This window comes from Carassius gibelio, chromosome A10 (genome assembly GCF_023724105.1).
Source record: "Carassius gibelio isolate Cgi1373 ecotype wild population from Czech Republic chromosome A10, carGib1.2-hapl.c, whole genome shotgun sequence".
Classification (NCBI taxonomy): domain Eukaryota; kingdom Metazoa; phylum Chordata; class Actinopteri; order Cypriniformes; family Cyprinidae; genus Carassius; species Carassius gibelio.
Window position 1 is genome coordinate 3,809,215 of NC_068380.1, and position 11,965 is coordinate 3,821,179.

Sequence of the window (11,965 nt, forward strand, 5' to 3'; positions counted from 1 at the left end):
TGGACAGACATAGAATGATGGGTGGATGAATAGACAGACTGATAGAATGATGGATGGATGGATGGACAGACTGATAGAATTATGGATGGAAGGATGAATGGATGGATGAATAGATAGACTGATAGAATGATGGATGGATGGAAAGACTATTAGAATGATGGATGGATGAATAGACAGACTGATAGAATGATGGATGGATGGATGAATAGATAGGCTGATGGATGGATGGATGGACAGACTGATAAAATGATGGATGGATGAATATATAGACTGATGGATGGATGGATGGACAGACTGATAGAATGATGGATGGATGGATGGATGGATGGACAGACTGATAAAATGATGGATGGATGAATATATAGACTGATGGATGGATGGATGGACAGACTGATAGAATGATGGATGGATGGATGGATGGATGGACAGACTGATAAAATGATGGATGGATGAATATATAGACTGATGGATGGATGGATGGACAGACTGATAGAATGATGGATGGATGGATGAATAGATAGACTGACGGATGGATGGACAGACTGATAAAATGATGGATGGATGGATGGACAGACTGATAGAATGATGGATGGATGGATGAATAGATAGACTGATGGATGGATGGATGGACAGACTGATAGAATGATGGATGGATGGATGGATGGATGAATATATAGACTGATGGATGGATGGATGGACAGACTGATAGAATGATGGATGGATGGATGAATAGATGGACTGATGGATGGATGGATGGACAGACTGATAGAATGGTGGATGGATGGATGAATAGATAGACTGATGGATGGACAGACTGATAGAATGATGGATGGATGGATGGACAGACTGATAGAATGATGGATGGATGGATGAATAGATAGGCTGATGGATGGATGGATGGACAGACTGATAGAATGATGGATGGATGGATGAATAGATAGACTGATGGATGGATGGATGGACAGACTGATAGAATGATGGATGGATGGATGGATGAATATATAGACTGAAGGATGGATGGACAGACTGATAGAATGATGGATGGATGGATGGATGGATGAATATATAGACTGAAGGATGGATGGACAGACTGATAGAATGATGGATGGATGGATGAATAGATAGACTGATGGATTGATGGATGGATGGACAGACTGATAGAATGATGGATGGATGGATGAATAGATAGACTGATGGATTGATGGATGGATGGACAGACTGATAGAATGATGGATGGATGGATTATATGATTGGAATGGACACAGTTTTGCTCAGACGTGGTGAGTTGCTTCAGCAGTCATCATGTTAATGACTAGTCTGACCAACTAACAATTAGTCTAAGGGTGCTTAGTCTTACCTTTCGGTCTCAAATTAGATCAATCTAAGTTTCTACACAAGTTAAAACGTGCAATACTACTTCAGGAACCGTCCACCACAAAAGGTATGAAATTCTTTTTTAATGTTAATGTTGTTTACCAGGGGTGGTTCTAGGGTGAGTGAAGATCCGGGGCTTAGCCCAGAAAAATCCATGTATGTGACTTTTTATTTTAATAAATCAGAAAGATTTACCTTATTTAAAATATACAAAAACAATAAAAACAAAAACAAATTTAAAACATTTTATTTAAAGTATTGAGGAAAATACATTTGCTTTTTGCAAACAAAAATTAAGAATTGCAAAACAAATGAAACGGCGCGAAAGCAATGATTTAGCAATACATATTTTCCATGGTCATATCTATTAATTTATTTGCAACACTGCTTTTATTTTGTGTGTGAGTCTAGTTTGAGCTTGCAATACCATTTTTCCTTTGCGCTTCACTTTTCTGCACGTCACTCTTTGTGGCACCGTTTTTGACGTGGGGGCGGAGTCAATGGACGGGGCGTGTACAACATGACTCCATGGAAGTGACGTCATCGGCCCGAGATGCAGCTCACTGATCCAGGTCCTGTCATGATGAGCAGAGACTTTCGACTGTATCGTTTATTTTTATTCAGTAGCATTAAAACATTCATTTTTTGTTTTATTTACTTTATTAACATGTATGTGTATTAGCAGCGTTTGCTCAAGTTAAAGAAGTTGTTAACATGAACATCTGCTGTTTATTTCTCTGGATGTGCTCACTTTTATAGCATTATGTGTATTGGGATCGCAAATCATTTGAGTCAGTTCGGGAGTTCTTAGCGGGATCGCGATTCATTTGAATAAGTTCGGGAGTTCGTAGCGGGATCGCGAATCATTTGAGTCAATTTGGGGATCGCGAATCATTTGAATAAGTTCGGGAGTTCGTAGCGGGATCGCGAATCATTTGAGTCAATTTGGGGATCGCGAATCATTTGAATAAGTTCGGGAGTTCTTAGCGGGATCGCGATTCATTTGAATAAGTTCGGGAGTTCATAGCGGGATCGCGAATCATTCGAGTCAATTTGGGGATCGCGAATCATTTGAATAAGTTCGGGAGTTCGTAGCGGGATCGCGAATCATTTGAGTCAATTTGGGGATCGCGAATCATTTGAATAAGTTTGGGGGTCGCAAATTATTTGAAACAGTTCGGGAGTGCGTAGCGGGATCGCGAATCATTTGAGTCATCTGACTCCAGTTTGGGAGTTGGAGCGGGATCGCGAATCATTTGAATAAGTTCGGGAGTTCGTAGCGGGATCGCGAATCATTTGAGTCATTTTGAGGATCACGAATCATTTGAGTCAGTTCGGGAGTTCGTAGCGGGTTCGCGAATCATTTGTCAGTTTGAGGATCGCGAATCATTTGAATCAGTTCGGGCAGGGCCGTCGCCAGAACAAACCAAATGGGGGGGCATTTAATTTTCATAGGGGGGCACACTTTTTTTAATGATCTGAGACAGACCATAACATAAACCCATATTAGGCTATAACTAAAATATACCACACTAGTCTTGTTTTGTTCAATTATTCAAATAAAATACTTCACCGTTTGATCTCAACGTCTCTGTTTATTTCCAAAACCGCCAAAAATTTATTCTGAGATCGCATGCAACGCGCAGCTCAGCTGCGCAAAGGAATTGCGTATAAACAATACAATACTGTATGCTTAACTAAATGAATTGCATGATTTATATATACATATACATATACTTACACACAAACTGCATATTGTAATTTGAATTAATAAAACTACTAACACAAAAATAACATATTGAAAGGTCTGCTGCTGGAGACTTGCCATTGGCTGTTGTATTTTAATAATTAATGAGGTAGGTCTTTGCAAGGTTTGGGTGCTGTTTTGGGATGTTTTAACAGTCATTTATGAATATAATTATATTTAAAATTATGTTCTGTGTAATAATGCGTTGAATAATGAATCTTCTGAATCATTTCTGAAGGTAATGTGTTATGCATTTCTAGTGTTACCGTTGTAGTGATTACTGTTCGTGTGATCCAAGTTCTGCTAAAACAACGTTATTAGGGCAATGATCTAAATCAATAACATTCTACATTAAACATCTATCTGCACGTTCACACCGGCGGCGTCGGGAGCGTGAAAAATCGCCCTTGCTGTACTGTTCGCGACACTACTGCAGAAAGAGACGTGAGCGCTCAGATGCTCTGACGTAGTCACGTAGACCGAATTCTTATTTTGTAATAAAAGTGGCTGCAAAGCAAACAGACTTGTTGATCTTATGCAGACAAACCACAAGGAGGTTAACGTTATAAGTTGATCTCATTAAATGTTGTTGTGGACGAAATATTAAGATCCTTTACTTAAAATGAACGATCTCAGACACCTTGGTCCACGTATCACTTTTAATTATTTTCTTATGTCCCTGTACGCAAACAGGGACACATCATAGATTACTGAAAACGCGAAACAGCAATAATCAACCTGTCCTCTATTTTGCTTGGGAACTAATGTGATCGGAGCTGCGTCCTCTGGAATCCTCTCAAGCGGTTGACTTTTACGTTCCGATTGGTTGCTGCCCAACCGCGTCATAGCTCATTACCATAGAGTTGCCTTGATTTAAACTCTGCTCGACGCTCTCAAAGGCAAAGTCGCGCCGCGCCGCTCCTCGCCGCTGGTTTACATTGAAAATGAATGACTTCCGGCCACTTTGACGCTCTCGACGCCGGCGGTGTGAATGCACAGTAATCCAAGTTTGGTTAATTGTTCTGTGCGTTACGTTTAGGGGGGCACAAAAAGTCATTTGGGGGGGCACTGCCCACACCCCAATGCCCCCCCTTGACGACGGGCCTGAGATCGGGATCGTAAATCATAGCTGTATATGGATAGGCATTTGTAACTAATTTAGTATCTAGTTATAATAACATTTTCCACGCATGTTTAGGTGTGATATGTGAACTCGTATTTTTTGTTTTAATGATGTGCCTTTTAACAGTATCAAGTATATTCAAAAACTAAACAAATCGTGCGTAAAAAGTGCATGCATCTAGGCTAATATAAAGTTACATGATGAAGTCATACTAGTGCGCGTGTGCATTTTAAGCGCGTTCTTTCACTGCATTATTCGGTGTATTCAAATTAATTTATGAATGCATGTGAATGATCACAAAATTCAAGATATGAACCCTTTGTGCCAAAAGGGTTCTTTCTTGTCATTATAGAAACTTTTTAGCATGAAAGGTTCTTTGGAGTTGAGTAAAGAACCCTATGGTTCTATGTAGAACCCCAATGATCCCTTTCTTCTAACAGTTTGTTGTCATAAGCAGGGTTGGTTCTAGGGTGAGTGGAGATCCATGTATGTGACTTTTTATTTTAATAAATCAGAAAGATTTACCTAGTTTAAAATATACAAAAACAATAAAAACTAATTTAAAACATTTTATTTAAAGTTTATCCCTTGTATCCTGACACATATGCTGATGTTCTCACTGATCTCACTTTTCTTTTTTTCTTTTTTTTGTCTCTGTCTCTGTTTTATTTTATTTTCCAATCAAGCCTGACTGGCTACACTCGTCCTGGTAGAACAGGGATAAGAAGCAAACATGAAGCAGTGCACTGACATACTCTTACTCTACAAAGATATACCGGTCAAAGGACTTTATCTCTGTGTTTAAAGCCAAGTATAATTATAAAAGCAGGGCTCTATACACTTATATTTTTGAAGGAGGACTTACACAGCACTTACAAATTGCATAAATAATCATAAGAAGGATAATGTATCAAATATACAATTTCGAATAGGCTACAGAAATATGAAATTATGAAAAAAAATTAGAATGGTACTTTGCCACTAGGTGGCGGCATGCCACTGCCTTAATGAGTGAGTCGGTCAGTCATTTAATCAATGGAGTCGTTAGAAACGGATGATTTATTCAGAAAAAAAGTGTGTGTGTGTGTGTATGTGTCCTACAGACTGTGCTGCGCAACCGTTAACTGTTCGATGTTCAAAATGTGACCTTAAATCAGACATTTTTGACAATTTTAAACCGAAAAATAAATATAAAAGTTACAGATACCTGAAGTAAGCTGTTGTATCTTGGCATTCAAGTGTTTTGGCTGGGGGGTTTTACTTCCTTTTTTTAAGAAGAAGATGATTAATTTTGAAATATCCATTTTAATTTTCGAATAAATTGATCTAGTAAAATACTACACGCCAACAAACCGCCTGCCTCCAAAAGATCTCACTTCATTGGCTGGATCGTACAGACGCTCATCGATGGTTGGCCAGTTTACATGTCAGTTAAAAGCACTAGAATCAAGTGGGCGGTTTTCGTCGGATGTGAATAAAACGCGTACTTACTTGGGTAAATTTACAGACACTGTGGACTTGAGTCGAGAGATATTTATTTATTTATTTAAATTATAATATAAATTACTTTATTGGGCATGAAAACTCATAGATGGCATGGTGGTAATAAAAACATTCGGGGCTCCAGCCCCCTTAGCCCACCCCTAACGCCGCCCCTGTTGTTAACCAAACAGCTTTAGTTCCCACTGACTTCCATTGTATTTTTTGTCCAATATAACAGAAGTCAATGGGAATCAAAACAGTGTAGCAGGACTGAGTGTTTGACTCACACACACTCAAACAAGCCATGAGAATGTGCAGTATGTGATGTTAAACTGTTGTCTTTGAGTACATTTACCTTTATCACTGACATCTGCAGTCTGTCGGGGGTCGCTGGCGAAGCGTCTGCGTGGGGATTTGGGACAGTGATACTGCAGGAAACGTCCCGGTGCTCGGCAGACGGCAAGAACGTGTTAAACTCACGCCGTTAATTACTTTCCCAGATGATGCCAAACACTTCTGTCTCTAATGAGACTCCTGGGAACTTTGTTGTATAGAAACTGAGTCATGCAACAACTGAAACAGATGAGTAAAGAGGAAACAATGACACAAGATACACAGTACGGGTTAAACAAGTTATTAAAAGACAAGACAATGAAAGAAAATTAACACGTGAACTTTGTCAGTGTCATTAATTAATGGTGTTTCCTCTAATCATGAGTGTTGCTGAGGAGATTTAATTCACTAAGTGGTCGGATGCACCATTTTCACCTGTGGGAATATAAAACAGTTTCTGAGATGCTATTTTCTTTTTTATTAATATATTATTATTATTTATCATTTTTTATTTGTATATTTTAATTTACATTCATGAACAATTTTAGTAATATTGTTGCATGCTATTGTAAATGTTATTATCTTTAATTTTTTATAATTTTTTTTTTAAAATGGCTATAGCATTATTATTTATTTCTGTTTTACTCTTATTGCATTACATCAAGTAAATGGTGTAAAAGATGGCTTATTGGTAACAAGATTAAATTAAATTTTATTTTAGTTAATTTATTTCAAATAATTTAGTTTTTTATTCATATTTTGAAATAGTATTTATTTTTATATTTTCATTTATATTCAGATAAAGTTGTTGTAATTTTGTTTTTATTTTATTTTGTTTTTTATGTTCTATTTAGTTTCAGTACATATTTATTTCAATTAATACATTTTTTCAATTAATATTTAGAATTAAGGGCTTATTTTCTGTATTTTGATTTAAATAGTAAAGTAATTGTTTGTGTGCTTTTATCATATTTATTAGCTTTTATGAAATGGCTATATAGGATTACATTTTATTTTAGTTATAGTATTATTAAAGTAGTATTACTACTATTTTGTTACGTGCTTCTAACATTTGCTATATAGTATTAATTTTTTGTGAACAAAATGCAGATGAGATCTGTTATAAAATATGTTTTTTACATTAACATTTATTTAAAGTACTTGTTTCAATTAAGGGGTGTATGCTAAACGTAAGAATAAAAGAGCTTGAGGAGGGTCTTGATCAATGAGGAGTTTACTGAACAACGAAGGAGATTACCGACTATATACACAACACATTAAAATCATAACTTCACAATACTATGTCAGGTTAACAATCACGGACGAGGAAAAACTGAACAGACACACACAGGAGGTAATCAGGGAACTGGAGACAGGTGGGGATCAATCAATTAACACAACAAGAAAAGGAAGATGACCAAATAAGGGAACAGAAATCCTTGAACGTAACAGTATTTGAGTTTTATGGTTTAAGTTATACGCAACTATAATAACTATAATAATAAATATAATGATTTTCTTAAGATAACTGTATACAGAATTGTAAATTTTGATTTGATACATTTTTTTAAATAATATTAATTCAACCACTTGAGCAGCTGGTGGTAAAACATGACAAATCGCTGTTATTTTAAGCTTCTTGTTATTTTAATGCATCTTTGGAATTTAATTTGCACCTTTCAAAACATGAAATAAGGCTGCCTTCTTGTAATCAAAATTGCAGGTGTTTACAAAGTGTATCTCAATATAACCAGCTGTCCAAATGTGAAAATACATTTCCACCTTGCCTGTCAAAAAAATCAGCATTCAAAACTGACAGACAGACGAAGCTGAACTAACAGATGAACATACACGGATGCCTAAAAAAAAAGAAAAAGAAGAAGAAAATTGTTGCATGTTTAATTAAATAAAAAAAAGTTTTTCAATAGATGCAAATGATTTTAATTCGTACTGTAGAATGTCATCCAATCATTAATAAAGCAGCTATGTTTCACATTGATTGAGATGCTCTGACCTTTAATCGTAGCTTGATAAAAAAAGAGCTCTTAATAACCCAGAAACTGCAACGCAACAAATCTGTTGAGAGAAAGCTGGCAAAGACATCAAGCCGAGCTAAACAACTGTGTGCTATAAAATTAATCATTCTCAAAGTTAAACCTCCATATCTGGAGTCGGCCCAAAGACCAAGCACAAATCTCAATCTCAAAGTAATTATTTTCTCCTTTGAATAGCTAATTATCAATGTAGGTATTCTGCTGTCAGATCACCAATGAAACATAATTATATTAGCAAACAATTATAGGAGAGGACGTCTGAGCTTTTAATGTTACAGACCTGTGGGAAACATGATAATGAACTGAAAGGAACAGTTGCATCCAAAAATTAACATTTAGCTGAAAATGTCTTCATGCCTCAGGTTATCTAAGATTAGGATGAGTTTGATTCTTCATCAGATTTGGAGAAATGTAGCATTGCATCAGTGTCTCATCAGTGGATGCTCTACAGTGAATGGGTGCCGTCAGAATGAGAGTCCCTTAATGTCTTGAATAAAGAAAATCTGTCATTAAGTACTTCAAAATGTGGCTTCGTTTCTGGCTAAAAAACATAATAACCATAATAACACTTCCTCCAGTGAAAAACTCCATCCTATGTCTGTCACATTAAAACCTCCAATATACTAGTTAAAGCTGTTTTGTCTTATAGACTGTGTTTGATCTGTGCAGATTTCTCTCCTGATTCAGATGAGGAAGCTAGAAACTCGTATTTTAGCTAGAAGTGACGGTTTGAGGTTAAAACGTCTTCATTATGAATTTGTTTGTTACAAACACACAGCTTTTGTCTTCTTCAGATGTTAACTGATGGACTGGAGTGCTGTGGATTACTGTGATGTTTTAATCAGCTGTTTGGACTCCCATTCTGACGGCACCCATTCACATCCATTGGTGAGCAAGTGATGCAATGCAACATTTCTCCAAATCTGATGAAGAAACAAACTCATCCAAATGTTGGATGGCATGAGGGGGAGTGAATCTTCAGCAAACATTCATTTTTGTGTGAACTATTCCTTTAAGAGGGTAAAACCTCTATCATCCAGAAGCAATTCACTTCAGTATTATGAAAGCCATAAAATTTGTCAATTGCCACTTTGACTCTGCACCCTCATAACCTTTTCCCTCTTGTATTTTGAATGTAATTCTCAGATTTATGAATTATGCATGTCTTCATGGGTCCATTAAGCTTCCTATATTCAACTCAAAGCCAGGAGGAATAAGACTGTACAGTTTAATGTGGCTTTAAGTGTATTTATCACGTGCAAATCACAGATACAATTCACCTGGCAGTTATTATTTTTCACAGTAAGATAAGACGCGAGGAACGCATTTACACGAAATGGATCTACAAAGGTCAAGGTATTTGCAAAACCTCAATTACAGTTTCTTTGATTCATAACCCAACACAAACGATGGCCTTATCAGGATTCTGCCATAATTCATGATTTCACATATTGTGAGGGTATGAATACAGACATTTAGAGGTAAAACAGACCTTTCACAATCGTTTGCTGTTATTTCACTCAAGTGTTTTAGTTTTTCACGGTTTATTAATGCATTGATCATTACGTCTCATTAATGTGAACCTGGGCCAATTTTTAAGTGTCAATTTTTCGAAATTTTGATTTATACATCATCTGAAATATGAATAAATGATCTTTTCATTGATGTATGTTTTTTTTAGAATAGAACAATATTTTGCCGAGATACAACTATTTGAAAATCTGTAATCTGAGCATGCAAAAAAAAAATCTAAATATTGAGAAAATCATCTTTAAAGTTGTTCAAATGAATTCTTAGCAATGCATATTACTAATCAAAAATTAAGCTTTTATATATTTATGGTACGAAATTTACAAAATATCTTCATGGAACATAATCTTTACTTAATATCCTAATGATTTTTGTCATAAAAGAAAAATCTATAATTTTGACCCATAAAATATATTTTTGGCTATTGCTACAAATATACCCCAGAGACTTAAGACTGCTTTTTTGCTCCACATGCATGTTCAAATCTCAATATAATGTATATTACCAGGTTAATACATGCTTTCTCCAGGAATATATAAAGAAAAAATGCATTACACTAACTAATCCCATTAGATTTTAGTCTAGTAGTCAACATTTATTTAAAGAAACATTTACACAGAAGGACTCCAATGCGATGAGATGAAGCACCATTGAACATAAAATGCCAGAGCCTGACACTTTTAATTTGATGAGATCTCTCTTTATTCAAACACAAATCACGTCGAGTTGGAAAGTGAAGGTGTCAAAAGCTCTTCTCCCAAACACACAAGTGTAGATGTGGGGAAAAATCGAAGAGCTGATATCTCATTTAACAACACGCACTTAAACCGTGTGATAGTCTGAAGCCCTGATGAACAGACGAGGAGATTCATATCGATCTGCGCCGCGGCCGACTAAGTGTCATTAAATCAGCCATGCAAATGAGCGATCCCGCCTGACCGCTGTCGTCCCAATCCTTCCCAACCCGTCACAACACCAACCTCCTCGAACCCCTGAACGATTGCATTCACTTTGAGGCCTGAGTAGAAATCTTATAACTTGTTTTCTTTAGTCTTAGCCATCAAATTAAGTCAACTAATGCTATTTGAATTAAATGCAACAAATCACATTATATAACAAAAGTTACATCTAGTTGAATAATATAAGTTACTTCTTTTCTTGTGTGTGTGTTTTCTGTTAACATTCAGACAAGAAAATATATTTATGTATTTATGTTTTGGAAAAGTATGCAAATACTTAATGTTGTGTGTTGAATCAACTGTGTGAGTATAGGTATAGTTGTTAATTATACGTATAATTGTTTTACCCTTTTTAGCTGTGGTTTCTTGCCTTAAATATAATAAACTATAGAGTAAGTTATGGGCCTCATTCGTCAAACACAAAAAATAAGTAAACCTTAATCGTTTATACACACAACCAGTTAAGGTTGGTTCAAAGTCCATTTTAAAGAATAAATATGTAATGAATATTTGATTAATCATATTCACATTTAAGATTTGCTTACAAAAATTCTGACTATTCTAATTTTTGTGGTTAAAAAAATCCATTATTGAGTAAAAAAATAAATAATTTATATATATATATGAACAGCAAATCAGCATATTAGAATGATTTCTGAAGATCATGTGACAATGAAGACTTGGAGTAATGATGCTGAAAATACAGCTCTAAAATCACAGAAATAAATTATATTTTACAACACATTCACATAAAAAACAGCTATTTTAAAAAGTAATAATATTCCACAATCTTACTGTTTTTACTGAATTTTTGACCAAATAAATGCAGCCTTGATGAGCAGAAAAGACTTGTTTTAAAATCTTAATATTATTCCAAACCTATGATAATGAATGCATATGGTACTTTTCTATATATATATATATATATATATATATATATATATATATATATATATATATATATATATATATATATATATATATATATGAAAATGCATAATATATTTTATTTTACATTCCAAAATGTCACTGTGAAGCCAAATAGAGTTTGGCTGGAGATCTGTGTGTGTGTCACATTTCTTACCCTATCCTCACATCTCTCTGAAGGAGGAGCTCACAGTATCCATCACCTCCATATCATCGCCACAGACGCTCATGATGTCATTATTGTCGGTGGGCAGCAGGACTCCTCCTTTATTGGCAACAGAAGAAATATAGAGTCCCGGGCCGAGCGCAGATCCGCATGAATCTCAGGGCTGTTTTGGCAGGGTCATTATTCAGATGCGGGGTGATTGTAGAAGGGCTGCCGTATCAGCACCGTGTGCTGGGTTTGTGTCTCCTGGATCCGGCCACGTGTGCGAGG